At 39.1% G+C, this 27,705-nt stretch overlaps 1 protein-coding gene across 2 annotated transcripts in view; it reads right to left on the reverse strand.

Moving 5' to 3' along the window:
• Positions 1-27,705, reverse strand: part of LOC129778266 (rhomboid-related protein 2) — a 72,924-nt gene that overhangs the window by 19,904 nt on the left and 25,315 nt on the right. Inside the window, exon 1 of one of the 2 annotated variants that reach the window (XM_055785061.1) lies at positions 16,615-17,369. The exons of the other annotated variant lie outside the window; for it this stretch is intronic. The gene's annotated coding sequence lies outside the window, so the exon portion shown is untranslated. Of the gene's footprint in view, positions 1-16,614; positions 17,370-27,705 lie in introns of those variants that run through there. 2 annotated transcript variants of the gene reach the window in all.

The following is a 27,705-nucleotide window of genomic DNA, read 5'->3' on the forward strand; positions in this document are numbered from 1 at the left end:
CTAGTTGCGTAAAAACACCCCAAATTGGACAAACCAAGATCATTTACCCTAGCTTCCACATTAGTTTTTGGATCCGCAGCTTTTTCGGGTTTCGGGAGATTTTTTTCAAAACGGCCTGGTTCAGATAGTTTTTCATCAATACCTTTGTACAGTCAGAAGTGCAATGAAGTACTTCAGAATCATTTACTTCTATTTTGCATCAAAAACACCTTGATAATTGGGTAATTTGACATCAATTCATAACATCCGAAAAGTCAAGACATGGTTTATTGACTAGGGGCATCAGAATCTGGACTGGTCAGCTTGTTTACCAGATCAAACCCCTATCAAGAACTTATGAGGAATGATCGTACGAATAGTAGATACAGCTTACAAGCAGTATGAGTGATTTGAAGAGCTAAAACGAGTAGTATTCTCTGCGTAGAACGAGGTACACACTACAACATGTCGCAGCTTGGTCGTAACCACCCCGAATGGGTTATTTGAACTGATGGAGAACTAAAGATGACCTACGAATTAGAAACTTATCGTAATTCATGTTGAATTGGCGTTAATTTTGTAAAGGAGTGAGAGTTTTTCCATCTGGTTCTATAGTTATGAAACATTAGAATTTTAGTTTTTTGAATGTTTCGCGCCTGAACACAACAATAAAGTTGAAACGGCAAGTCTTATAAATGAAGATAGTTATTGTATTCTACACTATATACTGCAATTCAACCAACATCTCCCATATTTCTGGAGACTAAGTAAAAATGAGTGGTTCTATAGTTGTGAAACGCAGTGTACGAGAATATCATAATGACGAGTTTTGATAGAAGTACTAGCAAATTTATATTAATAGTAAATTGTAAAGGGTCAATTAGAGCGTTGAACGTACGTTAATTAGGAAACCGTGAATTTTTGAAAGTATTCATAACAAAAAATCCATTCTAGGCGGTATATGATAGAAAGGCCAAATGTGTTTCTAACCACGAAACCCGAGGAAGGAATCTTCCGATTCGAGCCATATTTATTTTGTTGTATTCGTCTCTGCCCGTAGATCAATGTTATGGAAAGAAAAATCGGAAAGTTTTAGGAAAACTCTGAAGGAAGGTCGGGAAATTCAGAAAATTGAATTCCCATATGTTTTACAATCACATCATAATAAGCGTTGTTAGTTCATTCGATGTTTACGATAACGAAATTGATCTTTGTACAAAAGTGGAGATAGATTTTCAGGAGAAATAACGCCCTCCTAGATCTTCTATCTATATAGATAAAAATTTAAAACCAAATGTGTTGGTAAGCGCGAAACATGAGGAAGGAATGGAAGGAAGGAGGAACGAATGAGTCCGATCATCTTCATTTTGTTGTATTCGTCTCTGCCCGTAAATCGATGGTATGGTGAGAAAAAACAGGAAGTGGGTTATATCTATGGTATAACCGCAAGGGTGACGTAGGGCTATCGTTGATTTAGAGATCATTTGTATGAAGTTAAATCTGAATTCATTCTGAATGAATGAATATTTGGAGAACTTCGAAAACGAGAGCGTTACGGTGGAGGCACAAGGTTTTATGCATCCAATATTGGATACGGAAATATCCTACTGATGGGGAAGAATAATCTTCAGAAGCTATCCTGTTGATTGCGATTGATTGAAAAATCACAAAACCTAATGTATTTGGTCACAGTGTTACATGGATAGAAAACATTAAAATAAACTCTTTCATATGAATGTAATTTTAAATTCCCAGAGGAACTGGCAGATTATTTTCGGTAACGATTAGATATTTCCACATTTTCCTCGATACTGGAAGCCCACCAGTGGTTAATGCTAACTCGATAACCATCTGTTAATAGCACTTGATTGAAACATATTTGGTCACAGTGTTACATGGATAGAAAACATTCAAATAAACTCTTTCACATGAATGTATTTTTAAATTCCTAGAGGAACTGGCAGATTATTTTCCGGATCTTTCTCGATCCAAACGGAAAGAATTCCGTGCGTGTATGTGTGTGTGTGTAGCGGCTGCTTCGAGATCTTCCCGGGGAACCGTTTGTAGCATCACTCTCCTCCTGATGGATTCCTTTCTGGCCTAAGGTGCACAAACAGGCTCTTGGTGACACCGTTCATCCGCGCTTTCATGATAAATGAAGAGCTTCACCACAACAGCGACAACATGCTCCAATCGCTGTTCAATTAGAACTGATTAGAACTGGATTTCCGAGCGGCGCTCGCTTATATACCGATTGGTAATTTCAATAGCCTATTTTGAAAGCAAATTTAAGACTATTGAAACAAGTTTTTGGATCAGAAAGTAACAAGTATAGAACGCGTAGCGCGTATTTTATCTTTCGAATGAAGTGTTTATCATACCATTTTGTTCAGTTGTTTAGGAGCTATTAACACTCAAAATCTCGGTCTCCGGCGTAACGCTTTCGTTTTCGAAACTTTGATTTTACACCCCGGTATAGAAATGAAAGACGTAGTCCTACGTCAAAAATTGATTTTTTTTAACTTTGAGGAAAAGTTCGAATGAAATTAATTCCTATATGTTCTGCAATGACATCGTGGTTAGTCCAATTGGATTTCCCGTTTGCGAAATTTTTCTTCGTGTTCCGTTGGTGCGAAACCAAAATGACAATGGATTCTCAGGTAGAATAACGCGCTAAATATAAAGATTATGAATGAAAATTTTCTTTTCTGTAGCAGACATGTATTCCATGTTGCGAAGAAGCATGTTATTTGCAAGTGAATCAAGAACCTTGAAGGAAAATAGTGTCTGAAAATGATTTTGTATTATAGTAACGAATTTTGGTAGAACTAAGAAAACTTACAGTAAATGGAAATTGTAGAGGGGGTAAAATGAATAGTTGATTGATTTGTACAGTTACATTATAAGTTTCAAGTTTCTATTAATGTGAACCCTTTCTATATGCTTTTCTATGATGTTTAAACTACCTTATGACACGAAATGAACGAAAATCAAACACGTTTCCGTGTGTGGATGTAATTTTCGCGGCATCGATATTGAGCGCCTTCGATATTATATTGTGAGTGAAAAATTTGAATTATTGAAATAGTTGTACTGGTGGGGTGAAACGGACTGTTACCTGTGGGAGTGAAATGGGCTGTGAAAAGTCTGTTTAGTCTATTCCTAAGGAATGCCATGCGTCTATGAACAGAAACAAAATCGCCAAAGGTGGACTGTCTAGAAGCTGACTGGAACCAGAACTAAAATCGTTGAGGGTCTGCTGAAAAACACAATATCACTTCTAGATGGATTAATTCGACTTTTTTTCTCGTTTAAGGAGGGACCCCTGTCTGGAAGGTCGAAAAAAATGAATTTTCGTGATTTTTGTTAGGATGTTAGGAATAAAGTAAAGTGTTCGGGTATTTTATTTATTGTTTAAGGTATATTTGAAGATGTATTTTCCATGTTTTGAGTGCACGAATAATAATTATGTTATGTATATGTTACTGTTGAAAGCTGGATGCGTAGATGCTGACTGAAAATCAGTACCTTGCTGGTGGTACTAGATCTGAAGCAACGGAGTTTCGTAGAACAAATTCCAATGAATATTTTGAAACCTTAGGACAATACCTTAAGCGTTACATAAGGGGTTTTCGAAAATTCGAAAAATTGCCAAAATGGCGGCCATTTTTGTTAGAAATGAGTTATTTTTCATAAAAAAATCGCTGTTTAGAAATTCATAAAAAATCGAAGAAATGCGATATCAAAAAACGGCTATGTAACGCTTTAGATAATCCATGTATACATGCTGATAAAAAAAATTCAGCCAAATCGGTCGAGTAGATCCTGAGATATCGATACCACCAGTTGAAAAAACATGGTATCCGGGCAAATGCGTTTAAAAATTCGTACAGCAATACTTGAGGTGCCTTCACACTTTAAGTTGTAGCTTTCCAACGAAATCAAATAACGAAAAATACTTTCAGGACAACATTTCTGGGGATATAAGCTTCCCAAAAATGCAAAAAATAAAAATTCGATTTTTTCGATTTTCCAGACCGGGGTCCCCCCTTAACGGACATTCGTAATGAGTTCAGACCTTGGTTGAATGAAATTATTACTCTCACGAGCGATAAGCTTCTACGCTTCGTACAACAAAAACCTGTCCATTTTCCCCCCACTGTATGTTCATATTACCCGCATCGTAAAAAATGTTCTACTTTTTGGTCTGTTTTAATTTCAGTAAAAAAACAATATTTTTTTGTAAAACATTTGGCCGATTATTTCGAAGAAAAAGTATATTGGATTGTAAGAAACTGCATTAATGTTTTGAGAAACATGAGTTTTCAAAGATAGAATTGAAGTTCTTCTTAATCTGTGTAATAGGTGAAAGTAAATATAAAGTTATTAAGTAAATATAATATTTTGTAGTAAACAAATGAGTATTTTTTCATGCTAAAAAACAGACTTTTCTGTACAATGAATATTTTCGATGGTACAGACTTTTTGAAGAAAAAGAATAGATGAAAATGTGGCAACACTGGCTGCAATGTCCCAAATCTGGCGCACCATGCCAGACAAGCATACTACCTCAATTGACAGATACCAGACGCGACCTACTGAAAAACTTTTTCTGTAGGAGAATTGTACCACGGCAATCATTAGTTTGATCTATTGTAGTAGTTTGTCCAGTTTGTACATCCCCATTCCGTTATAGTTACCCGATGAGCATATCCCGTTTTGTGATACTCATACTTAACCCTTTGCACTCAAAAGGTGACCCACACTCACCATATAACATGATCCCGCAACTCGAAATGATACTCTCACTCACCACTTGAGTTAATAAGAAAATCGTAGATCAGTATGCTCCAATGCAGTGCTCTTTGAAATGTACAGACCTTCCGTTATTTTTCAGTTACAGATTCTGTACGGAGCAGATTTCAGATTTTTATCTTAAAGTACAGATACGTACAATTTTCTTAGTATAAGATTTAAAACACTGTTTTTTTGATTAGTGATTTTACATAACAATCACTAGGGAAGAACTTTTTGGCATGAATGAAAACAGTTTAAAATTCGGTAACAGTTGTTATCCAGTGTATCCTGAGATCCCAACAGTACATCTGCAAAATGTTGAAAAGATTCAGGTAAATGAACTGAACCAAGTCAAGAAAATCGTAACAAATTTAAACGATGGAATCCGCCACTGGTTGATAAAAAATATTTCGAATTTTTGCTTATTAAGAATGAAAGTTTTTTCACACTTGCGAAATCGCAAATCGTTAATGATCAATAGTGTTGACAAGCAGTAGAGAGAGGCGATCGTACCGTCGTCGAGTATAGACGTGATTTTTTTGCTCCGCGTTTATTTATTTTTTTTTTCGTCGTTCGTCATGGTTAATCGTGTTTCGGCTGAACTTGCTATAGTGTTAATTTGTGATCGTAAATTGTAGGTTATTCAGAAATTTGAAAATCGGTAACAAATCGTGGAAATCGGAAAGGCTGAAAATACGTTGTTTTTCTCTGAAATAATGTTTCATTTTCATAAAAAGAAAAATGTGCGCGTCTACTTGTCGGTTCATTCTAGTTTCCGTCTGTGTTTTTGTGATGCGGCTTAAATTTTGTAGGAGAATATGATGGTGATGAGTGATGTTTCGACAGAAGTCAATTTATAATTTTAATTTTTATGACGAATTCCTTTGAACGCATGTTGTGCTAACGGTAGAAAAGTTTAGCGTCATATTCATTCGTCTTGTTCGTCGTCCTGTGCGTGTGTCATAAAAGTGCTCTCTGAAGTGTAGACAACACTTGGTCAACACGAACGCATATAATAAACAGCAGTGATATTATCACCAAGAAGAGGAGCAGTCCGCGGCCCAAAATTGAAAAAGATTCTAATAATGTGATAGTAGTGGTAGAGCGTTTTTATTTTGGTACGACAGCGAGAGAAATTGTGGTAAATAGTAAGAGTGGGGTATCGGTGCGGAGAGTTTTTCGTTAGCCATTTAAAGGAGAGTGAGTGGAAGCGGTAGAAGGAAATATAGTCTCCTACGATACATCATCATCGCATTCGTTAACCAGAGACTTTTTTCTATCCCTCTCTCTTTTTTTCACATGTATTTGTGGTTGAGCAGAGGGAGGTGATTGTTTTCTCAGATTAGATATTTACGCTTTGTATAAATCACAGCGCTGCTCTCTCTAAAATGAATCTCATGGCTCAAACAAAGACATCTAAAGGGTGTGTCACATCAAATTGCATCACGGAAAAAACGCTGTAGAAATTTAATTTTTAGGAATTATATCTTCAGCTTTCGCTTATAATCAGATAAGAGTGTATAGATCACGTTGGCCATGCTTCACTGTCAATTTTTCGTAAATTTGGAAAAATGTCGTCGAACGAAAAAGAGCGTCGTGAATTAATCCTGTGCACTCATTTCGAGAATCCGGAGTTGTCACATCGGGACATCGGTAAGATGCTGAGAATCGTCCAATCCACGGTCAGCAGAGTACTAAAACGATACTTCGAGAACCTAACCATCGACCGGAAGGTGAAGAACGGCAAAAATGGATGCTCCGTCAGTGAAAAAGATCACAAGCGCATAGTTAAGCAGTTTAGACGTGATCCGAGAAGTTCGGTCCGGGATGTCGCCAATAAGCTGAATTTGTCAAGTTCATTCGTCCAGCGGACCAAGCAGCGGGAGGGCCTGCGTACATACAAGGTTCAGAAGTCTCCTAACCGCGACGAAAGGCAAAACATGGTGGGGAAGACGCGAGCCCGGAAGCTGTACACCGAAATGCTGACGAAGCCGCATTGCCTGGTAATGGACGACGGAACCTACGTCAAAGCGGACTTTCGTCAGCTGCCGGGCCTGTTGTTCTTCTCCGCAGAGGACAAACTCAGCGTTCCGGAGGAGATTCGCAAGCAGAAACTATCCAAGTTTGCCAAAAAGTACATGGTGTGGCAAGCGATCTGCTCTTGCGGAAAGCGGAGCGCCCCCTTCGTGATGACCGGCACGGTAAACGGGCAGGTTTACCTTAAGGAGTGCCTACAGAAGCGCTTACTACCACTATTGAAGCAGCACGAGGGCCCGACCATCTTCTGGCCGGATCTCGCTTCGTGCCACTATTCAAAGGACGTGTTGGAGTGGTACGAAGCCAACGGGGTCACCTTCGTGCCAAAGGAAATGAACCCGCCTAACGCGCCGGAGCTTCGCCCAATAGAGAAATATTGGGCGATTATGAAGCAGGCCCTCCGGAAGAACCCAAAAGTTGTCAAATCGGAGGCGGACTTCAAGAGAAAATGGATTTCTGTTAAAAAAAAACTACAACCTGACGTTGTACAGAACCTTATAGACGGGGTAAAGAGGAAGGTGCGAGCATACGGGCTTGGGCTCGAAGTATGAATAAAAAGAAAATGCCAAAAGTTGTTTAATTGTTTCTATTTTACTGTCTGAAATTTTCAAAAGGATCGGTCTGCTGGGCGAATTTCTACAGCGTTTTTTCCGTGATGCAATTTGATGTGACACACCCTTTAGAGATGCTCATGTTGAAAGGTATTGTGTAACTTATAACATAAAAATTTTAACGACTATAAACACGTAAAGTAATTTATTTGTGAATAATTTGATCCATTCATTACAACGCATATCAGTATAAGTGGGGTGAGACATGTTTTCCTTGGAACTTGTTTTTTTTTCACCTGACGACATATTTGTTTCGGGATCTGTGCGGCCGATTCAACTAAATTTTCTTCAGCGGGTGGCGCTTATTCGATGTATTTTTTTTATGGAGTTTGAGAAAATGTACGTGCAATTTTAGAGGCTGTTCTCGGTTTTTCTCAAATTTCTCAAAAATAACTTGATTGCAGCGTACGTGCAATGAATTACATAATATATGGCCTCGATTGATTTTAGGGATCCCAAAGATAACTCTAGCCATTCGCGATAGAAAGTAGGAGCGATAATTGATAGAATATATGAATATCTCTCTATTACCTTCTCAGGTTTCTCAAAAATAACCAGGAGAATTATTTCGATGATACTTTTCATTATAAATAATAGAATATCTAGATTTATCCCGGCAAGGTTTCCCAAATATAACACACCGTCATAGCGATTGGATTTAGGTAGAAAGCGCGTGCGATAAATAAATCTTTTTCTTCAATAACGTTCCTAGAGGAACTTTGCCGTCTCAACGTAGTGTTACTTCCGTCATTTTTATTAGTACTTAGTTGAGATTTCTATGCCGAATAACACGCCTTGAATGCATTCTGAGTGGCAAGCTATAGAATACGCGAGACCACAGTGCAAGTCGGAGGAAATTTCTCTGACGAAAAATTCCCCCGACCAGAACGGGAATCGAACTCGGATCCCCAGCATGTTAGGTGTGACGCTAACCACGTGGCCACGGGAGCACGATTAATAATAGAATATGTAGATTTCTCTCGATTACCTTCTCAGGTTTCCTAAAGATAACGCGGAGAGGTATTTCGATGAAAAGTATGTGCAATAAATAATATAATATAGAAATTCCTTGGATTTGCCAAAGATAACACTCCGCCGTCGAGATTGAAATAAAAATATATGCTTTAAATAATGGAATATACAGTCAGTCCAATTAATTTTACAGGTTTCATAGGTCATAGGATACCTAACAATAATTTCTGCCTTGAGTCGTAACACGAGATTTTAGGATTTTCGTTTTGTAGTGTAGTCAATAGTTCGCGTTCACATAATCACATCACTTACCTCACTGAATCCTGATTATTACCTTTCCCTACTAACAACTATCCCTTCCATGGTAATCGCTAGGGAACCACGCTATAGAGGCGACCCTTCTGGCCTTCGGGCGGCGATTATCATACTAACATTCATTCCCTTCCCCTGGTGACTGTAAGGACGTGGCCGGCGTCGTTATTGACCATTTAAAGCTCGAATCACCGAAAATTGCACAACGAGAATGATTTGCTAGTCCCAAGCGTTATTCTGTGTGTTCTTTGTGCAATTTGGTTGGTTCAGGTCAATCACGGAGAGCAACTACGAATTGTACAGTCTACCCAAGCTCAAGCTCAAGCTCAATAGTGTTGACAAGCAGTAGAGTGAATGATTCACGCAGATTGTTGATTCCTGTAGAATGATCGTACCTTTGATTTGACACCTCCCACCAAATTCTGCACAATAGCCGAAGAGTACGAAGCTGCTGACCAATTTTACCTGAAATCTGACATGTTCCAAGACACCGTGTCTTTTTCGACGTACATGATGTTGTTTTCCGCAAACCTCTGGAGAGTAGATTTGGAGTGAAGAGCCGTTACCAAATCTGGTCAGCAATGAGGAGACAGGTTATACTTTCTATACAATGGAAGCAATCTCTTCTTCGAGCATTCATTTAAATAAATTTGAGGATTTATTATCTTTTTTGTGAGAAGATCACAAGATGCATGTGCAAATGGCCAGACTAGTACTATTCGGCCAAAATTTCCCACCGCAACTGTCGTACCCGTAGTCGCTACTCTCCCTAGCAGCGCTCCTCTGGAGTTAAAAAAATCGTGAATTATGTTCCAATCCGGGGTCACTACAACCTGGTTCACGCCCATTTCTTCTTCTTCTTCGTCTCCACTCATTGCCAAACTTCATCACATTGTTCGTTTCACACTTCCGGTCAAATGTTGGTCCTTTTCACGATTCGATTGTATGTTACGACCTTCACCAAATGTGCAAAACATTTTTTTAGTTTCCAATTCTATTCGCGAATTTTTAAAAACTTAATTGATATGCTTTTGATGAGTTAACAAAACAAGCTGTAATTACCTGTCCAGAAAATATGCACCATTTTGTGAGTAGTAACGTATAAAATGTTTGAGATTACTTTTCGATACACTCCTCATAATGATTATAATTATTATAATGATAAGTTTCATGTTAAGTAAAAACAGGACTTCATGTTCTGAGAAATCAAATAAAATCAAGTAAAATACTTAATTAAATTTTAACAATTTAAAAATGACTTCAGGCCAGTTAAACTGATCCATAACAATTTGCCTCGCTAACACTAATGTCGCCACCACATCATATTAATCAAATTGTGACAAATTATTTTTTCACCACAACATACATAATTTCAAACCCCTTATAAGGTTTATAGCTACAGGACATTAATTGAATTCTTGTCATGTTTAATTCAGAGAATGAGTACGATTAATAAAGTCTAAATCTACATTCTACATTATTCAACTCATAGCTACGACATAAAGATTTTGAAACGATGTTAAATATAATAGTTATGACTATTTTGTGACACAATTCATCTGAATGTGAAATAGTTAAATAAGATTGATGAACTACAGTGAGCGACTGCGACTCTGATATTCCGACATTGCCATTTTTCATGAAAATCTAACATCCGATAAACTATAGCCTTTTCTTTTCAACTCTCCCTTCAACAAATCGACCACAACTAATCCATTTCCTTTCGACCAACCATCCGTGATAAACGCTCGATTTATGAGTCTGAGTCGAATCGTCATTTCGTATTTTTAGACTTCTTTTCCCTCCACTGTACGAGTTGCGAGTCAGCTCCGGTGGCGGAACGAACTCTTCCGTCTGTCGGCAATAGATATCCGCCTGGGGGTAAAGCGCCACTCCAAGCGCAATATCCGAGAGACACGCGCTTACACTGTGAAAATGCGTGGAAAACTAACCTGACAGCGCGCGTTCGTCCGGTGTCTGCACCCATTTCGAAATGAGTGATGTGATGAGCAGGATTCATAATAGTAATGGTTGATGATGCGGTGGGTGGCGTGGTTTGCGACGGTGACAAACAAATTAAGAGTCATCATTGGAATGATATGTCTTGCAAAGTTGCAACGATTTTCGTTTTGGAAGGGCACCTTCACCTGTTCGCAGAACTAAAGCGAGTATTTCCGCGAGCGCGCAATCGACCGTGATCGACGCGGTCAGGTTTTGTCAATAGATAATAGGTTGAGTCTCTTTCGTGCGCGAATCCTTGACTAATTGCATTGTACCGCGAGCTTGGCTGGCCAGCGTCCAGCGATCGTGCTTGGATAATGAGTGGTTAAGGCCCAGTGCGTTTCATGTTTTTTTTTTCTCTACAGGTTGACATCTATGTTTTAGCTATTGATTGTTATAGTAACCGATTTTTTTTAGGCAAGTCTCTGACCGAAGGTCCGAATCAGATGTTCATTTTAAACACGAATACCGCGTAGAGTCTGATGAAATTCTCATCACAAAAAACACTGGTAGATGACGACGGAGTAAGACGGCCACCCTAAGCATAGAGAACAATCAAACACAATGTATACAAAATTGAAGCATTTCATTGTGTCAGCATCGGTCTTTATGATGTTTTCTAGAATCACGTTATTTTCAGAAAGTTTAGTTTTTATTTCATAATGTTATATGATAAATCAAAAAAGGTAGAAAAATGGTGGTACTGAATTCTAGCGGGGTAACATTAGCCACCACAGGGGGTAAGACGGCCTCATGATTCTCACCGTATTGTTTCCGGTAAAATAGTACTACAGATCATGCCCATTGTACTATAGATCGAGTGTGTCAAGAGTGCGAAGTGCTATTTTCCATGAATTACCTAAAACGTGCTTAACTCTTTATAAGGCCGTGGAAACTAGGCAATGAATCGACTCCAACTTCAGAGAACATAATCCTTAAATATTTACCTATAAACATATTTACCATTGATAAAAAAATTAACAGTTGAAACAGCTGTAAAAATTGTTGGACAAAACATTAAGACCACTGGTCAAGCACAAAAAAAAAGTGACAAAACATTGAGAAAACATAATCCAATTCTGTGCTTCAATCCATTTATAATGATTTATTTGCATTTTTCGAAGAAAGGGCCTGGCCGGGTAAGGGAGTGAAAAGTGCCCCCAAACTAAATCACTAGCTGTATGACAAATATATTTTTTTTGTTATCCCATTTATTTATTTCAGGCTCATTAGCATTTTAGCTGTAACAGAGCCGAATTTTAATCGTGTACATGTCACATGGTTATCATATCTATAATTATAGCACATTACATTACACAGTTGCCATTCGCCAGTATTCCTTCTATACCATTGCATATGTTACATTTACACAGTAGCCATTTAGGCGTAAGAGTATTCTGTATTGTATTTTTCTTCCATTATCCAGTTAGACCACCGGACAGCGGAGAAAGTTGATTGATCATTGTTGAGCTATTTATAGAACAGCAGCCCGATGTGTCTTGCAGAGCAGAGCAGTTGTATGGATGAATCGATCTAATTTCGACCGTGGATCGATCTCCATCGCTGATGATTGTTGCGTGGACGTAGTTATTCTGTAACAACACAAAGATGGTCAATTGAGGGCCCTGAGTTTGAACTCACGATCGATCGCTTACTAAGCGAACGCGCAACCAATGTGGCTACGGAGACCCCCAATGACAAATATTGTATGGATATTAAATAAGAAATTTTGGCGGTTTATTTGAACCCCTATGTGGTTTAATATAGGGTCTATAGCGAAAAACGTACTTTTTCGATTATTTCACGCCATCCTCAAAAGCTTCAAGATAAAAATTTGAAAAAAGTACTGAATGTTCATCTTACAACGGTGTATCTAGAAAAAAAAATTAAACTTTGAATTTTTTTTTTTTTGATTTAGAGATTCAGTACTACTCTAATCTACGGCTTTTCTAGATATGTGTGATTTTTTTCAAATTTTTTCACCAAATCACCAGCTGTATGGAAAATATTGTATAGGGTACTAAATAAAACATTTTGGCAGTAGTACCATATAGTTGAGTCCTTATATGTTACACCGTAGGATCTATGGTGAAAAATGCACCTTTTCGTTTTTTTCACGCCATTATCAATAGCTTTGAGACAAAAATATGAAAAAATACTTAAAAAATGAATTTTTAAGAGGATAGCGCAAAAAATATTTTTTTTGCCTTTGGGAATTTGTAATTTATTTTCAATTCAGAGACCCATTACTGCTCTAATATTTTGACGTAGGATTACGTCTTTCGGGAACATATTGGGGTACAATTTAAAAATCGAAAATCGATTACATCATGAAAATTGTCCAAATTCTAACGCTTATTGCTCAGTCATTTAATGATGGATTGATGAAATTTTTGCGTAAATCGATTTCGGCACTTCATAACAAATTTTTATATTGAAGAAAATAATATATATCATGAAACTAATCATCGAACAATTGAAAAATCTCATCCCCTATCCTAACGGAAATACCCATTTTTGAATGGTCGAAATTGACGACAAATGCGGCGGGTCCCTAACAGAGACATCAAAATCAAGCTGCCTGGGGAAAATCGACATTGCAAATACATAAAAGTAGGGGGAACTTTTGTTCCTACCGAAATTTGTTCACTAACAGAGACATCAGAACCAAGCTGCCTGAGGGAAATCGACATTGCAAATATATGCAAGTCGAGGGTTGCTTCGTGAAATTTCATATCAATGACCGATCGTTTATTGTGAACAATTTAGCACAAATGTAGGTGTAAAATTGTATATGGTAGCAGTTGTGTTGAAAATGACTTGATATATGAAACGAATTATTTTATTTTCCTAAAATTAAAAACCAAAGTGTGTTACCACTCGAGAACGGGTCGTTTGGTTTAAGCTGTCTGTTTTGTTGTGTTTATTTTCACCCAAGGGAAGTTTATACGGCGAGAAAAATTGGAAAAGTGAAGAAATATTAGAAAAAGTGATTTCCCATATCCTCTACATATAGTATTAGGTGTTGTTAGTCCAATAAAAATTCGCATTGGGTTGAGTAAACACTCAGAAAGTAAAAATTATTAAAAAATACCTTTTCCATTTCAAATATGTTTTCTCTATATTAAAGTAACATGTTTTTACTGATGAGAAAAAATGATGATTGTGTCCGGTATTGGTAATTATTTTACATTGGTCAGTTTTTTTTCTTTATTTCATCCATACATATTACAGGCATCTCGTTCCACTTCGGTATCTTTTATCTGATACGCACCATCCAACGGCTGTTTACCATCCTTCTGTCATCATCACTCAGTAAACACTGGTGGAGTTAACATACAATACCCAACAACCAAACAAAACGGTCCTTTTCAGGGCCACCAAATCATTATCAATGAGTTTAACGATGTAATTCTTCAAACATATCCAAAATCAACAGATAGTCTAACGGAATCCTACGTCAACTATGCGGTCGTGTTTCGGACACAACCCTCTTGTGACTTTTTTAAATTTTGTTTCTCATATGTTTAAATTTTGTTGATTTATTTAGAGCATTGCGCTCTAAATAAACCAAAGATTTTTTTCTCGTATCTTAAAATATATGAGATTATCTTTACATTGGATTTAGATGGTTTACCAAATTCATAGGAGTCAGCAGTACGATAGAACTCTGTGAGAAAAAAAAATAAAGTCCTTGTGGAAAGATCATTCGGATTAATGAGAAGAACACTTAAAAAAAATCCGAATTATTTTTATTTTTTTTTATTTCAATCAGAGATCGAAATGCTCGCCGATTTGAGACGAAAAACATTCATTTTCACCCACAGAGAAACATAACTGAAAATATAGGAGGCGAGAGAATATTCTACGCTCACTTCAGTTCTCGCGAGAAACGCAAAGCTGATTTTTATTTTTCGGTGAGTTATGATTGCCGAAAAATGGTTTCGTTTTCAGTGACTCCTCGATGCCGATAATGGTTTTTCACTTCTTCAGCACAGCTGAAAACATGCGACAATATTGGGTTTCATCGTGGAGTGAACATGAGATGGATTAATATTTGTACAATTCACACGCTGTCCAAATGCAGATCGTTTGGACGCTGCTCTAACAGACTAATGTCCATATTTTCAGTACCACATGAGAGACGAAAAAGCATTCTCGTTAAACTTCCGAGATAGAGATTTTCGACATCTCTTTCTCTCTGAGAAATAATTTTCGGTGAAAAGGAAGAGACGAAAATATCAACAACACACGGTTCATCGAAAACTAGATTAATTGAATGAATATTTATCGCGCAGCCGAGTGAGAATTTCGATCTCTGATTTTAATCAATTAAACAATTGAAAATCACGAATACAATGAAATAATCGATTTCAAGAAACTAAAAATAACAATGCAGACGATGAAGAAAATTATTTTTGTGTCTCGCAATGCTCTTAAAAAATCAGGAAAAATAACACCACATGTAGAAAAAAAGACACATACGAACGCATTCAAATAAAAATTAGAGCAGAAGTGGGTCTCGAAGTTATATTTTTTTTCAAAATTTCGAAATGCCGGAAAATATATAACATTTTTTTTATTATTAGATTTTTTTATGAAAAAATAGTTTGAAGATATTTATCGCTACACCTTATTAAGATGTACTATCAGTTTTTTTTTTTCATATTTTTGTCTCAAAGCTGTTGAGAATGGCGTGAAAAAACCTAAAGGTGCATTTTTCACCATATACAAGGACCCAAATATATGGTATTACGAAAAATCACACATATTTAGAAAAGCCGTAGAAACACATTTAAATATGAATTAGGGTAGTACTGAATCTGTAAATCCCATTTTTTTAAATTTTTAATATTTTTAATATTTTTTTGTGTGTGTTTTTTTTGATAATTTTTCTTGATACACCGTAGTAAGATGTACATTCAGTATTTTTTTCAAATTTTTATCTCGAAGCTTTTGAGGATGGCGTAGAATAAACGAAAAGTACGTTTTTTCACTATAGATCTTATGATAAACACCATAGGGATTCAAATAAACCGCCAAATTTTCTTGTTTAATATCCTATACAATATTTGCCATGGTGATTTGGTTTAGGGGCACTTTTCACTCCCTTACCCGGCCAGGCCCTTTATAAAATTTATAAGACAATAGTCTTTCATTAAAAAATCCGTTTTAAGCATACTTAACAACAAAAATTACGTGACAAAATTTAGGACCAATTCCTCGTTTCGGTAGTTTGAGGTTTCGCCCGATTTTGGATGAAAATTGATTGTTTCTCGGAGGTACTTTGTGTGTTTCGTATTCTGCTAAGTATTTATCATGCAAACAAGAAGTATTTAAGGTTTTAATTCTTGAATTCTAGTTGCAGTTTCAAGCGCTGACAGTTCTCCAGTTTTTGTATTGTTACCTTTTAATTCATCAAAACCATTACATTTTTGTATGTACCAGAAACATATTATAATGAAAGTATTTGCGTTGCGCGATGTAAACAAACATGCCCTGGTAACTGAAAAAACTTCCATTACACCACAATGAAACATTGTATTTTTACTACAGTATATATGTTTGCTGACTTTACGTGGATTTACGTGGCCAGATTATGCTTTGAAATTGGACTTATAAATTTAATACACATTTTAATACAGATTTTTTGAGAAAAAAACTAAGATAAAATAACTTGGATTGAAGCACTTTTTGAATTAATAGATAATTATTCGTATAATTCGTACTAATTTCTACTTTCTTGTCAGATTTATAGAGATCAAATTGGGATTTCCGATCTCAAGTTTTTATTTCAAAGATAGATCAGGTTCCAATTAAATTCCAGAACATTTTTAATTTCGTCATCAAATTTCAAGTGTTAGTAGTTTATGAAAGAAATATGGTTTATTAGAGAAATACTCACATGTTCACACCATAAATATCACACCATATGGCCCAAGCACTTCTTATATCCACAATGTTCCAAACTAAACACAAATTAAGTTATCTCCATTTACGGCCATCAACATCTACTGATAATCTCCGATCGAATCAACACCAGCAGCCGGCGTTTTCCAAAGAACACTTCACTCTGTTTTGAAGGTGGGAAGCAGCACTAAATTGTAGCACGCTTTTCTGTTTAACTTAATTTAACACATCGTTAATCACAATCCGACCGCCGATCGTTCATTCCGGTAGCATGGCACTCGATTTCGTCACCACCTGCATTCTCCGTGGGTTACAAATGTGGCACTTTTGGCTTTTGGCTGGCCTCTGGCCCTTTCGTTTCGTGATTGTGGTTACGCGAAGTTCTTTTTGGTCAATGAATTTCGATTTTCGGTTTTGAATTTCACACGTCGCACGTAACCGCAAAGCGGTTCGAAACATGCCTATCCGAAAATAAGCAAAAAATAACGAGGAAACACCGCATTCAACATGCTTCGGCCGCCTTCACCTCAGAAGAGTTGTGTCACAGAATCCGCCCGAAAGCCGCAGACGTGGATGCGTGTGGGATTATTTCTTCAGAACCGCAAAAGCCGCCCAAACAACGCGGCGACATCTGATCCAATAGATCAGAACCAGCTCGGTGACATGTGCCCGTGGTGACAGGTACGATTGCGATTGATCGGGAGAACCTCCTGACTAGAACGAAGCACGGTCGAGACTGAAACTGAAGTGTTTAGTACATTTGTTTAGTCGCTCCCCCGGCAAGTCGGCGAGAGTCGCGTCGAGAGGGGCTTCTGTTTTATGTTGCTTCGCTGCTGCTGCTTCCATTCCCTCGTTGCTAGCTAGGACTTCTAGCTGCCCCATTCCGACGCACTCAGCGCTCGTTCGATTCGTACCGCGCGATTTTCACGCTGTTGCTCATCGTGCTGAAACAGACAGACATCATCAGCTGGTTGGCGTGCTGTCGTCTTCCAGGTCGACCTGGCCGGTGGAACGTGTCAAGGAAAGTGGTTTTGCTGTTTTGTTAGGGGTGGAGGTGCGTGATATTGTGTTGATTCTGTGCCAGTTTTAGGTTACTTCGAGGAAAATGGGGTCAAATCAGGGGAAGCGATTTGGAAAGTGAATCCACGAACCGAAAGTTTTGCTTGGGGTGTGGCTTTCCACGCGGCGATTGATAATTCATAGCACTGATCCAATTATCATGTGATAGTTTTTGTTGTTCTTCGTCACATGTGTTTCTCTCACTGCTTCTTACACGCTGCCATTGTGTAACGATTCCGGGAGGAAGGATCGCTGAGGTTATCATATCCGTATTACATGCCGGTTGAAAATGACGACTGCCTTCAGTTTCGGTTCGCAGGATATGGTGTTACCTACGGAAACAAGCTTTCCGGTTGATGGCAAGGCAGCAATTAGGCTTATTGTGGAAATCCAAATTCTGACTGTTTCTGTTCAATTCTGCCTCGTGGAACCCTCCATCGCCCATAATAAATAAGTATGGAAATAATTGAATATCTTACAAAAAACAAAAAGGAACGGTCGTGACATCCTCCTCAATGACAATTGAAAAATCGAGAACTCGTTTGCTTTTATCATGTTCAATTCATGGAAACCACAATTTGTTATTAAATATATTAGTATATTCTCATTCTTCTTCTAAGATGAGACATGTCCTGATTTTGAGATTCTGAATAACTTTTCATATTCTAGCATTTGTCCTAATTTTCAGAAGAAATTAAATTTTTTTGACGAATCTTTTTTTTATTTCAGTGTATTTTGTTTTTGAGTAATTTTTTTTTGTTGGTGACTACATTTTGTAGCGTGTAAAAAGTGACAATTGCATCTTCCACGAGATCTTCTGCATTTCCATTTTGAGCGACCGATTTACGCTTCTGACTAGCAGTGACATTTGAATGTTATACCTCGGTCATGGGAACACGATAGGAAAATGTGTATTTTTCCAATTTTTGTTAATTTTGGATTAGTGTTAATTGGCTGGATTAGTTCTTAGATTTCTACGTTGAATAACGCGCCAGAAACGTATTATGAGCAGGATTACCATATCTACAGAATAATCTGTATTTCTACAGATTTTTGAGGCTTTTTAATACCAAGAATCTGTAGTTACAGATTACAGATTTATAGGATTTCATACAGAATTTACAGATTCTTTGAAATAGGGTTCAAATATTATTCATGGCTTGATAACAATATTCTTTTTGCACCTCGCCTAATTCATGAAATAAATTTTCTCCAACACAAACTGGGAAAGTGGCAAATGAGGCAGCCGACCAGGAAATTCTGACCATTCGACCATTGAAGACTCTTCGCTTTGGGAACAAACTGTATGAAGCAGAATATACATTTGTGGGTTGTTAATAAGCTGGCTAATGTTCTTCAAAGGATCAATCTGGATTCAAAAGTTCCACTAACGGGTGTTAAATAAAAAATGAGAATTTTTTCAATACCTTTCAGTAACTCAAATAAAGAGGTTAAAATTTTCTTTCTCCAAAAAAATTTCTCGTTGGGCTCCCTAGAAACAGTAGGCGTGTTTGGTTTTGCTAATTTGAATTTAGTCAATGCAAAGATGGCGTCGAAACAGCACGTGCTCCGCGAACGCATTGTACGGTTCTACGAAACGCATTTCCTGCAAGGAAAAAAGTTCACGGTGGCACATGTTGAGGAAGAAAATGTACCTGTCAGTACGGTATATCGTATCCTGGGTTCCCTTAACGTAGAGCGGAAGGTCGGAAGTGGTCGTCCGGTGACGATAATTTGATCCACTACTGCCACCTGTCTAACGATGGAGTCAACTTGCTGCCAGTGCTCTGCGCCGGTAAGAGGACTAGAGTTCGTCAAATGCAACGGTTTCTGCCAACATTTGACTCATATGAAATGTATTGGTTGGAAGCGTGCAAACCTGGATTTTCTCACCCAAAACGATAACTTGCTATGGTTTTGCAATGACTGCATGAAAATACTCGACAGCGTGAAAACTAACGGTACCGTCCCAGCCGTACAAGACGTGCTAGCGAAAAAGCTCGACGACTCGTTAAAACCTATTTTAACCGAGCTTGGTGAAATTAAAACATCTATTGTCCAAGCTCAACTTCCCAGCACAGTCGCATCAACAGTCTGGCCCAATATAAAACGGCCTCGCGCTGAATTGAATGTAACGCCTACAAGAAAGCCAACAGCAGCTCTGCGAATAGGGACTATGTCATCAGCACCCACTGCCAAGACTATCGCAACTGTACCCAAGCCTGCTGACAAATTCTGGATTTATCTTTCACGGATTGACCCGCAAGTCTCTGAAGAGGACGTTGCCATGTTGGTTCAGGACTGTTTAGTATGCTCAGATACCGTCGTTGCTAAGAAGCTAGTGAAGAAGGAAACCGACCTGACAAAACTTCAGTTTGTGTCATTCAAAATTGGAATCAATCCGAACCTGAAGGACACGGCAATGGACCCTTCTACCTGGCCAGCTGGAATATTCTTCAGGGAGTTCGAGGATGTTCGTCGTTCCCAGGTTTTTCGGATGCCGAGCACGACAAAACTGCCTCGTCTAGACCCGTTCACTCCATCCGATGCTCGCACACCTCAGTCTACACAACTGTCGAACACGGTAGCCCATTAACAGCTCTACCACCGGAGGATATTGAGGGCCATCGGGCCCTCATTCCAGATAACTCATCACCTCCAGTTGATCCTGTATTCGTCATATACTACCAAAATGTGAGGGGACTACGTACGAAGACCACGGAGCTCCGATTGATGCTCTCGACCTGTGACTACGACGCTCTAGTTCTCACTGAAACGTGGCTTCGTGCGGACATTTCAGATTGTGAGCTATTCTCTGAGTATCAGTTCTTTCGCTGCGACCGTAATCCAGTTACCAGCCAATTTTCCAGAGGAGGTGGTGTACTTATCGCGGTAAAATCCAACTACTCGTGTGCTGTAATACCGCTTGAGGACTGTGGCCATCTCGAGCAAGTGGCTGTGCGCATTAGTCTGCTGTACAGAACACTATACATCGCAGCTATCTATTTGCGCCCCCTCTCCAGTCCGGCTCTCTACACGTCTCATACCAACGCGCTACAGACGATCATGGATGGATGTTCGAGTAAAGATGTAATCTTGGCACTAGGCGACTACAACCTCCCGCTTTTGAGTTTGGTCTTCGATGAGGACATGAACGGCTATTTACCATCTAACGCATCTACGGAACAGGAACTGGCACTTACTGAACCGATGCTAAGTTTGGGATTAACTCAAGTGAATTCGCTTCCAAATTCGAACGGCAGACTTCTCGACTTGGCGTTCATAAGTGAACCGGACATCGCGAATCTTCTAGAGCCTGCGGTCCCGTTATTGGCAGCCGATGAACATCACAAGCCCTTTGTTTTAAACATGGACGCCCTCTACAGTCCGGCCAACTTCTCTGACTATGCGTCTCTCCCACCTGAATTGAATTTCAGGTTGTGTAACTTTGACTCGTTGAACAACATACTGTCCTCTATTGACTGGCTTCAACTGCTGGAAGGAGGCTCGGTCGAAGTTATAGCTGAACGTTTCTACGACAAATTGTATGAAGTTCTTTATGCGCAAATTCCCCTCAAACGACGTGTAGTGAAGCCAATTCCGACGCAACCTTGGTGGACCTCTGATTTACGCAACTTTCGGAACGTACTGCGGAAGGCACGCAAACGCTATTTGAGCACAAGATCAACAGAAGATAAAAATAGTCTCAGATTAACAGAAACAAATTACAACGCATTATTGAGGTCCAGGTACGGAGAATATATACAACGAACTTAAGCAAATCTTAAGCGAAACCCATCGGCATTTTGGAATTACGTGAAATCGCATCGCTCAGGCAATCGCATCCCGGATACAATGGAGTTCGATGGAATCACTGCCAGCTCTCCTGGCGATGTCGCTAATCTGTTTGCGAGCTTCTTCCAGACAGTGTACAATTCAACTTCACCGCCTCTGCACGGTGCAAGCTTCGATCGCATACAGGAGCACAATCTCAATATGCCAACGTTCAATTTCTCTCCGGATGAAGTCTTGAAAGCCTTGCGTGATCTAGATGCATCAAAAGGGCCTGGAGTCGATGGCATTCCTCCATCTCTGCTGAAACACTGTGCTCACTCACTCGCTTTTCCCGTCTCTTGCATATTCAACCGCTCGTTGAGGGGAAGAATTTTTCCCACCGTTTGGAAAACGGCCTCAATAGTACCAATTCACAAAGCGGGTAATCGGAATCACGTGAAGAACTACCGTGGAATATCACTTCTCTGCTGCTTCAGTAAATTCTTCGAAAAGTTAGTGCACAACGCTTTGTACAATGTGGTGCATCCACTCCTATCGGAGTTCCAGCATGGTTTCGTCCAGCATCGGTCCACAACAACGAATCTGCTTTGCTACACAAATACATTGTTTCGTGAAGTCGAAGCTCGTCGGCAGGTCGACTCCATCTACGTCGATTTTTCAAAAGCTTTCGACACCGTGCCGCACATGTATGCATGTAAAAAATTCAGCGCTATGGGATTTCCAAGTTGGGTAGTTGATTGGACCTTTTCCTACTTGACCGGTCGCCAATCCTTCGTGACGATCAATGCGGCTCACTCAGTAATCTTCTCAACTACTTCAGGAGTTCCGCAAGGAAGCGTGCTAGGGCCAATGTTATTTGTTCTGTTCGCCAACGACCTGTGCCCCCGTATTTCATCATACAAACAAATGTTCGCTGATGACCTGAAAATGTATCGAGTAGTCAGGACAACGCTCGACTGCCTCGTACTCCAAAAAGACATTGACGAAACGTTATTGTGGTGCAACGTAAACGGCATGAGAGTAAACGTGAAAAAATGCAAGGTGATTTCATTCACCCGTAGGATCGCCGCCGTAAAACATCAGTACCACATTGGGTCTGTGCCACTGGAACGTGTTTATACAATATGCGATCTTGGAGTTACTATTGACTCCAAGTTGAGATTCAACGAACATGTTGCGCTTATCACTGCTAAGGCCTCTACGGTACTTGGATTCATACGACGATCTACCTGTCAGTTCACCGACATCTACGCCCAAAAAACTTTGTTTTGCGCTTTAGTCCGAAGCATTCTGGAATACGCTGCACCTGTGTAGGCACCTTACCACACATCGCTGATCATCAGAATCGAACGCATTCAGAAGTGTTTCATTCGATTTGCCTTGCGGAATCTCCCTTGGAACGACCCCTCTAACCTGCCCGATTATTCCGCACGCTGTATGTTGATCGGTATGGAAACACTACGTGCGAGGCGCACTCACATTCTGCAACTGATGATCTTCGACCTACTGCGCAACAACATCGACCATCCCCAACTCTTAGAAAATGTTCCTTTTCACGTTCCTTCACGGCAGTTAAGATTCACACAGCTCATCTCTGTACCTGTACACCGAACCGGCTACGGCTTCAACAATCCATTGGACTCATGCCTACGTGCATTCAATGAAATCAGTGCTCACTTTGATTTTACGACTAGCAAACCTACTTTTAAAAATAGTATTAAAAATATTAGATAGAGTAGTCTGTGCGAGTTTTATCGAAGACGAAACAACAAATAAATAAATAATGACGAAGTAGAGGAAGACATCGTTAAAGAAGCTGTTTGACAACAAGGACGCAACCAGCCTGCGTGACGCCGGTCGGAAATATGGCTGCTCCCACGTATTGATCCATCGGACCCTCAAGATGGAAGGAATCGTCTGCAGGAAGAAGACGAGGTCGCCGGAATACACGGAGGAGCAGATTGAGACGGTTAAATCACAGTGTCGGTGGATGACCAAAAAATACCGCGGGACTTCTTTCGTTCTGGACGACGAAAGCTATTTTCCGCTGTCCAAAACGCATATTCCAGGAAATGATAATTACTACTCCAGCGACAAGTCATCCACACCGCCTGAAGTGAAATACAAGTTCAAGCACAAGTTTGAAAAAAAGGTTATGTTGTACATCGCCATTTCTGACCGGGGCATTTCAAAGCCTTGGTTTAAGCCGAGCGGTCTGGCAATCAACCAACAAATCTATCGAGAAGAGTGCCTCGATAAAATCCTGCTGCCGTTCCTGAACGAGCATCACGCGGATGGGAAGTACGTCTTCTGGCCGGACAAGGCGTCTTCCCATTACGCCAAGAAGACGCTGGCGTATCTTGAGGAGAAAAAGATACCGTTCGTGCCGAAAGATCGTAACCCAACAAACTTGCCCCAGTGCCGCCCAATAGAGGATTTCTTTGGCTCACTCAGTGCCCGAGTGTATAAAAACAATTGAAGGGCCAAGGACACGAAGCAACTGACTACAAGAATCCGGAAAATGGACGTAAGTGCCGTACAACGTTCTTGAGAGAGCATCGCGACAAAGTTGCGTCGAACAGCAGACCACGCCCCTTACTCAAACATTCACTGACATTTTTTTGAAGAAAATACATTATGTTATTAATAAAAAAATACTGAAATCGATGAAAAAAAAATTGTTTTATATGTGATTGAAAAAATTCTCATTTTTTATTTAACACCCGTTAATGATAGAACTTGGCCGAATGGAAGCTGTTTCTTTCGTTAATGATGTAATCGCGGTTGGTCAGCACGAGGAGCTTATCATGAGAATGAAAAATTATGACAAAATTGGTGAATCTACAGATTTGACAACCATAAAACGTTAGCTATTGTCGCTTGTATTTTTATGAAGAGAAAATTCAGATGAAAGATACGTTCTATAGATCTATCGAGTTGCACGACGCGTATCTCAAATCTCAAATCGATTGTTTGTATTTTTTTTTTAAGAATGGGATAGATTATAAATCACGAAACAAAAGGCTTTTTATCTTACGGTGCATCATTCATGATGGGTAAGGGCTCTCGGCTGTTCCAAAAAGATTGTGGTTAAATGCACATGCCACTATGTGCACTGAAAACGCTTGTGATGATATTCCCCCTTTCATTAGGTGTTTATTGAAAAAAAAATTAAAATACATAGATTTGATAGATAGTTATCTTTCACACAGCCAAACGCGAACAAATGAGTTGAACTCATGTCAAGAAATATTGGAATTAAAACAATTGAGCTTGAGCTTGGGTAGATTGTTCACTTCGTATTTGCTCTCTTTTGCTTGACCTGAACCAGCGAGATTGCACAAAAAACACACTGATTGACGTATTGGAGCTCAAACCATCGAAAAATTTTAGTTCGTGCACAACAAGATGAAGCTAACTTGATAGTTGATTCCAGAGCCTAGAGAGTTTCAACTAACTGGAACTGTTCTTCCATCTTTAAATTAAACATGAAAACCCAACAGCGTCCTATATCAATACGTCTTTTTCTTCAACTTTATCATTATCTCTTTATCTTTATCTCTTTTGAGTAATATATGTACAGTATAAAACTTCGTAGTATAAAAAATAGTAATAACGATAAAACAATTTCTACCAGAATCTAATCATAACAATTTGATGTCTCTTTTTCATTTGTTTTATTATTCAGTTTTGTCACCTTATTATAATAAGCATAATAAGGACATGCAAGTAGGGGGGATTTTTGTTCCCACCGAGCTGTGTTTCCCTAACACGGACTTCTAAATAAATGTGCCTGGGGGAATCCGCATTGCAAATATATGCAAGCTGCGAGTACTTTAGCAGACCGCAATATGTTTCCCTAAAACGTAGTTCTAAACTTAGAAGCATGGGAAAATCGTCATTTCAGATATTGGAGGTGAATGAACTTTAGCGATTACAGAACTACGTACACATAAGAGATGCAATAATTTCAGAGGAAAACGTTAAATACAATGATCGTTCGACGATTTATCCACTAATATATTTTGGTAGTCCTAGGCATCATATCTAACGTAATAGGACGATTATAAATTTACTTGTAACGAAGAACATAATCTATTACAATGCATGAACTGATCTTACATGCTAACTGTTTAAACTTTTTGCTTACAAAGCAATTATGTTGAATTCAATTGAATTCGAAAATTGTTTCATTCAATCGATAAATTTAATCAATACAATACAAATTCTTACAACAACAATTTAAGACAACTGTAGTCCCACGTCAACCTTGCGGTTATATCATAGATATAATCCACCCATTTTTTTTAATTAGACTATTGATTAAGAAAAATATTCGGGATTAGTATTGCGTCCTTTGATACTAAACTTGTTACTTGATACTTGTTCATGTTTGTTTCCATCCTGTTAGAATTAAACTTTGGATTTAGTTTCACATATCTTCAATTATGCAGTAACAGTTTGATTTCGATTATGTTCTGAAGTAGGAGTGCTTATTCTGATCTTGTTTGAGTTAATTAGTCTTAATCTCATGTTGATCTCATGTCGCCCATATTGCATACTTCAGATGTTATATTATCGCTTATATACTTTTATGAAACCACATTCCAGAGGCAGATAGTTACAAATGGCATATTGAGTTTTGGTTTCATATTATTTTATTCTTGAACCTCCCAAATATAGTTTGTTAAGAATACACGTGATGAAATACGATGTATAATTTCGGTTTTATTGGTTTTACAGAAGTTTTCTCGGTTACCTTATCGGGTTTCCTGAAAAAAAACCCCCGCTACGATTGGACTTCTAAAGGGTGTGTCACATCAAATTGCATCACGGAAAAACGTTGTAGAAATTCGCCCAGTAGACCGATCCTTTTGAAAATTTTAGACAGTAAAATAAGAACTATTAAACAACTTTTGGCATTTTCTTTTTATTCATACTTCGAGCCCAAGCCCGTATGCTCGCACCTTCCTCTTTACCCCGTCTATAAGGTTCTGTACAACGTCAGGTTGTAGTTTTTTTTGAGCAGAAATCCATTTTCTCTTGAAGTCCGCCTCCGATTTGACAACTTTTGGGTTCTTCCGGAGGGCCTGCTTCATAATCGCCCAATATTTCTCTATTGGGCGAAGCTCCGGCGCGTTGGGCGGGTTCATTCCCTTTGGCACGAAGGTGACCCCGTTGGCTTCGTACCACTCCAACACGTCCTTTGAATAGTGGCACGAAGCGAGATCCGGCCAGAAAATGGTCGGGCCCTCGTGCTGCTTCAATAGTGGTAGTAAGCGCTTCTGTAGGCACTCCTTAAGGTAAACCTGCCCGTTTACCGTGCCGGTCATCACGAAGGGGGCGCTCCGCTTTCCGCAAGAGCAGGTCGCTTGCCACACCATGTACTTTTTGGCAAACTTGGATAGTTTCTGCTTGCGAATCTCCTCCGGAACGCTGAATTTGTCCTCTGCGGAGAAGAACAACAGGCCCGGCAGCTGACGAAAGTCCGCTTTGACGTAGGTTTCCTCGTCCATTACCAGGCAATGCAAGCCGCCAGCATTTCGGGAAGCCGTCAGCATTTCGGTGTACAGCTTCCGGGCTCGCGTCTTCCCCACCATGTTTTGCCTTTCGTCGAGGTTAGGAGCCTTCTGAACCTTGTATGTACGCAGGCCCTCCCGCTGCTTGGTCCGCTGGACGAATGAACTTGACAAATTCAGCTTGTTGGCGACATCCCGGACCGAACTTCTCGGATCACGTCTAAACTGCTTAACTACGCGCTTGTGATCTTTTTCACTGACGGAGCATCAATTTTTGCCGTTCTTCACCTTCCGGTCGATGGTTAGGTTCTCGATGTATCGTTTTAGTACTCTGCTGACCGTGGATTGGACGATTCCCAGTATCTTACCGATGTCCCGATGTGACAACTCCGGATTCTCGAAATGAGTGCAAAGGATTCATTCACGACGCTCTTTTTCGTTCGACGATATTTTTCCAAATTTACGAAAAATTGACAGTGAAGCATGCCCAACGTAATCTATACACTCTTATCTGATTATAAGCGAAAGCTGAAGATATAATTTCTAAAAATTAAATTTCTACAGCGTTTTTTTCGTGATGCAATTTGATGTGACACACCCATTATAAAACCTACACGCGATGAATAACGATATATTATATATCAGCGAATCGATTGATTTTAGAAGAGTTCTCTCGTTGACCTTCTTAGGTTTCCAAAATATAACTCTTCGCC

The sequence above is a fragment of the Toxorhynchites rutilus genome, chromosome 3 (genome assembly GCF_029784135.1).
Source record: "Toxorhynchites rutilus septentrionalis strain SRP chromosome 3, ASM2978413v1, whole genome shotgun sequence".
Classification (NCBI taxonomy): domain Eukaryota; kingdom Metazoa; phylum Arthropoda; class Insecta; order Diptera; family Culicidae; genus Toxorhynchites; species Toxorhynchites rutilus.